Below are 6,000 nucleotides of genomic sequence, written 5' to 3'. Positions count from 1 at the left end.
CTAATACCATTTTTTTAGACAGAATTTGTGGATTTGTGCTCACATTCTGTCTAAAAAATGGCATAATAGGCCTCAGGTGGCCAGTGTTTTTATTTAATGATAATAATAATTTGATTCCAGACCAATTAGGTAGGGAAAACTGGTTTAACACAATTTGTGGCATAAAAATGCACAGTTATTGCCATCCAGTTATGGAAAACAAAATGTATAAAGTGGTTTGATTAATGACAAAATGATCCTTATTGAGGAATACCAAATTGCGGACAGAATTTGAAGATAAGTACAGCATTCTAGGCCTCAGGTGGCAAATGTTTTACTTAATAACAATAACAATTTCATTCCAGATCTATGGAGTAGAAAGAAGAAGAAGAAGAAGAAGAAGAAGAAGAAGAAGAAGAAGAAGACTTGTGTAACACAATTGCTGGTACAAAAAGGAACAGACATGGTCATTTGTTCATGAAAAATCAAATTTGAGAGTGTTTTCATTAATAATAATAATAATAATAATTATAATAATAATAATAATAATAATAATAATAATAATAATGACAATAATGATGACAATAATGATGATGAAGATGATAATAATATGATTGTATTATTTGACTCCAGACCAAATGGCACGGAGAATGTTTCCAAGGACAACAAACAACACTTTATGTTTATGAGGATGATTTATATACCACATTGATGGGAAGAGTTCCTTAATTTGAATGTCTGTTGACATAATGTCATCAGTGACATTTGAAATCTTATGTTGATGTTCTATATTATTGTGCCATTATAACACCATTAGAATGTGATGGAAGGACAATAACACCTCAATATGGCACTAATAATTAACATTAGTGCCATATTGGCAAAAAGAAAATATTACATGTTGTTCCCAATTGTGTCCTCCAGAGGGAGTCCTAATACCATTTTTTTAGACAGAATTTGTGGATTTGTGCTCACATTCTGTCTAAAAAATGGCATAATAGGCCTCAGGTGGCCAGTGTTTTTATTTAATGATAATAATAATTTGATTCCAGACCAATTAGGTAGGGAAAACTGGTTTAACACAATTTGTGGCATAAAAATGCACAGTTATTGCCATCCAGTTATGGAAAACAAAATGTATAAAGTGGTTTGATTAATGACAAAATGATCCTTATTGAGGAATACCAAATTGCGGACAGAATTTGAAGATAAGTACAGCATTCTAGGCCTCAGGTGGCAAATGTTTTACTTAATAACAATAACAATGTCATTCCAGATCTATGGAGTAGAAAGAAGAAGAAGAAGAAGAAGAAGAAGAAGAAGAAGAAGAAGAAGAAGACTTGTGTAACACAATTGCTGGTACAAAAAGGAACAGACATGGTTATTTGTTCATGAAAAATCAAATTTGAGAGTGTTTTCATTAATAATAATAATAATAATAATAATAATGACAATAATGATGACAATAATGATGATGAAGATGATAATAATATGATTGTATTATTTGACTCCAGACCAAATGGCACGGAGAATGTTTCCAAGGACAACAAACAACACTTTATGTTTATGAGGATGATTTATATACCACATTGATGGGAAGAGTTCCTTAATTTGAATGTCTGTTGACATAATGTCATCAGTGACATTTGAAATCTTATGTTGATGTTCTATATTATTGTGCCATTATAACACCATTAGAATGTGATGGAAGGACAATAACACCTCAATATGGCACTAATAATTAACATTAGTGCCATATTGGCAAAAAGAAAATATTACATGTTGTTCCCAATTGTGTCCTCCAGAGGGAGTCCTAATACCATTTTTTTAGACAGAATTTGTGGATTTGTGCTCACATTCTGTCTAAAAAATGGCATAATAGGCCTCAGGTGGCCAGTGTTTTTATTTAATGATAATAATAATTTGATTCCAGACCAATTAGGTAGGGAAAACTGGTTTAACACAATTTGTGGCATAAAAATGCACAGTTATTGCCATCCAGTTATGGAAAACAAAATGTATAAAGTGGTTTGATTAATGACAAAATGATCCTTATTGAGGAATACCAAATTGCGGACAGAATTTGAAGATAAGTACAGCATTCTAGGCCTCAGGTGGCAAATGTTTTACTTAATAACAATAACAATGTCATTCCAGATCTATGGAGTAGAAAGAAGAAGAAGAAGAAGAAGAAGAAGAAGAAGAAGAAGAAGAAGAAGAAGAAGAAGACTTGTGTAACACAATTGCTGGTACAAAAAGGAACAGACATGGTTATTTGTTCATGAAAAATCAAATTTGAGAGTGTTTTCATTAATAATAATAATAATAATAATAATAATAATAATAATAATAATAATTATTATTATTATTATTATTATTATTATTATAATAATAATAATGACAATAATGATGACAATAATAATGATGAAGATGATAATAATATGATTGTATTATTTGACTCCAGACCAAATGGCACGGAGAATATTTCCAAGGACAACAAACAACACTTTATGTTTATGAGGATGATTTATATACCACATTGATGGGAAGAGTTCCTTAATTTGAATGTCTGTTGACATAATGTCATCAGTGACATTTGAAATCTTATGTTGATGTTCTATATTATTGTGCCATTATAACACCATTAGAATGTGATGGAAGGACAATAACACCTCAATATGGCACTAATAATTAACATTAGTGCCATATTGGCAAAAAGAAAATATTACATGTTGTTCCCAATTGTGTCCTCCAGAGGGAGACCTAATACCATTTTTTTAGACAGAATTTGTGGATTTGTGCTCACATTCTGTCTAAAAAATGGCATAATAGGCCTCAGGTGGCCAGTGTTTTTATTTAATGATAATAATAATTTGATTCCAGACCAATTAGGTAGGGAAAACTGGTTTAACACAATTTGTGGCATAAAAATGCACAGTTATTGCCATCCAGTTATGGAAAACAAAATGTATAAAGTGGTTTGATTAATGACAAAATGATCCTTATTGAGGAATACCAAATTGCGGACAGAATTTGAAGATAAGTACAGCATTCTAGGCCTCAGGTGGCAAATGTTTTACTTAATAACAATAACAATGTCATTCCAGATCTATGGAGTAGAAAGAAGAAGAAGAAGAAGAAGAAGAAGAAGAAGAAGAAGAAGAAGAAGAAGAAGAAGAAGAAGAAGAAGACTTGTGTAACACAATTGCTGGTACAAAAAGGAACAGACATGTTTATTTGTTCATGAAAAATCAAATTTGAGAGTGTTTTCATTAATAATAATAATAATAATAATAATAATAATAATAATAATAATAATAATAATAATAATGATGACAATAATGATGACAATAATGATGATGAAGATGATAATAATATGATTGTATTATTTGACTCCAGACCAAATGGCACGGAGAATGTTTCCAAGGACAACAAACAACACCATATGTTTATGAGGATGATTTATATACCACGTTGATGGGAAGAGTTCCTTAATTTGAATGTCTGTTGACATAATGTCATCAGTGACATTTGAAATCTTATGTTGATGTTCTATATTATTGTGCCATATAACACCATTAGAATGTGATGGAAGGACAATAACACCTCAATATGGCACTAATAATTAACATTAGTGCCATATTGGCAAAAAGAAAATATTACATGTTGTTCCCAATTGTGTCCTCCAGAGGGAGTCCTAATACCATTTTTTTAGACAGAATTTGTGGATTTGTGCTCACATTCTGTCTAAAAAATGGCATAATAGGCCTCAGGTGGCCAGTGTTTTTATTTAATGATAATAATAATTTGATTCCAGACCAATTAGGTAGGGAAAACTGGTTTAACACAATTTGTGGCATAAAAATGCACAGTTATTGCCATCCAGTTATGGAAAACAAAATGTATAAAGTGGTTTGATTAATGACAAAATGATCCTTATTGAGGAATACCAAATTGCGGACAGAATTTGAAGATAAGTACAGCATTCTAGGCCTCAGGTGGCAAATGTTTTACTTAATAACAATAACAATTTCATTCCAGATCTATGGAGTAGAAAGAAGAAGAAGAAGAAGAAGAAGAAGAAGAAGAAGAAGAAGAAGAAGAAGAAGAAGAAGACTTGTGTAACACAATTGCTGGTACAAAAAGGAACAGACATGGTTATTTGTTCATGAAAAATCAAATTTGAGTGTGTTTTCATTAATAATAATAATAATAATAATAATAATAATAATAATAATAATAATGATGACAATAATGATGACAATAATGATGATGAAGATGATAATAATATGATTGTATTATTTGACTCCAGACCAAATGGCACGGAGAATGTTTCCAAGGACAACAAACAACACCATATGTTTATGAGGATGATTTATATACCACGTTGATGGGAAGAGTTCCTTAATTTGAATGTCTGTTGACATAATGTCATCAGTGACATTTGAAATCTTATGTTGATGTTCTATATTATTGTGCCATTATAACACCATTAGAATGTGATGGAAGGACAATAACACCTCAATATGGCACTAATAATTAACATTAGTGCCATATTGGCAAAAAGAAAATATTACATGTTGTTCCCAATTGTGTCCTCCAGAGGGAGTCCTAATACCATTTTTTTAGACAGAATTTGTGGATTTGTGCTCACATTCTGTCTAAAAAATGGCATAATAGGCCTCAGGTGGCCAGTGTTTTTATTTAATGATAATAATAATTTGATTCCAGACCAATTAGGTAGGGAAAACTGGTTTAACACAATTTGTGGCATAAAAATGCACAGTTATTGCCATCCAGTTATGGAAAACAAAATGTATAAAGTGGTTTGATTAATGACAAAATGATCCTTATTGAGGAATACCAAATTGCGGACAGAATTTGAAGATAAGTACAGCATTCTAGGCCTCAGGTGGCAAATGTTTTACTTAATAACAATAACAATTTCATTCCAGATCTATGGAGTAGAAAGAAGAAGAAGAAGAAGAAGAAGAAGAAGAAGAAGAAGAAGAAGAAGAAGAAGACTTGTGTAACACAATTGCTGGTACAAAAAGGAACAGACATGGTTATTTGTTCATGAAAAATCAAATTTGAGTGTGTTTTCATTAATAATAATAATAATAATAATAATAATAATAATAATAATAATAATAATGAAAATAATAATAATGACAATAATGATGACAATAATGATGATGAAGATGATAATAATATGATTGTATTATTTGACTCCAGACCAAATGGCACGGAGAATGTTTCCAAGGACAACAAACAACACCATATGTTTATGAGGATGATTTATATACCACGTTGATGGGAAGAGTTCCTTAATTTGAATGTCTGTTGACATAATGTCATCAGTGACATTTGAAATCTTATGTTGATGTTCTATATTATTGTGCCTTTATAACACCATTAGAATGTGATGGAAGGACAATAACACCTCAATATGGCACTAATAATTAACATTAGTGCCATATTGGCAAAAAGAAAATATTACATGTTGTTCCCAATTGTGTCCTCCAGAGGGAGTCCTAATACCATTTTTTTAGACAGAATTTGTGGATTTGTGCTCACATTCTGTCTAAAAAATGGCATAATAGGCCTCAGGTGGCCAGTGTTTTTATTTAATGATAATAATAATTTGATTCCAGACCAATTAGGTAGGGAAAACTGGTTTAACACAATTTGTGGCATAAAAATGCACAGTTATTGCCATCCAGTTATGGAAAACAAAATGTATAAAGTGGTTTGATTAATGACAAAATGATCCTTATTGAGGAATACCAAATTGCGGACAGAATTTGAAGATAAGTACAGCATTCTAGGCCTCAGGTGGCAAATGTTTTACTTAATAACAATAACAATTTCATTCCAGATCTATGGAGTAGAAAGAAGAAGAAGAAGAAGAAGAAGAAGAAGAAGAAGAAGAAGAAGAAGAAGAAGAAGAAGACTTGTGTAACACAATTGCTGGTACAAAAAGGAACAGACATGGTTATTTGTTCATGAAAAATCAAATTT

Source organism: Lutjanus erythropterus, unplaced genomic scaffold (genome assembly GCF_056507025.1).
Source record: "Lutjanus erythropterus isolate fLutEry1 unplaced genomic scaffold, fLutEry1.hap2 Scaffold_161, whole genome shotgun sequence".
In the NCBI taxonomy this organism is placed as follows: domain Eukaryota; kingdom Metazoa; phylum Chordata; class Actinopteri; order Lutjaniformes; family Lutjanidae; genus Lutjanus; species Lutjanus erythropterus.
The sequence above is the reverse complement of the archived record's forward strand: the minus strand, read 5'-3'. Positions refer to the sequence as shown.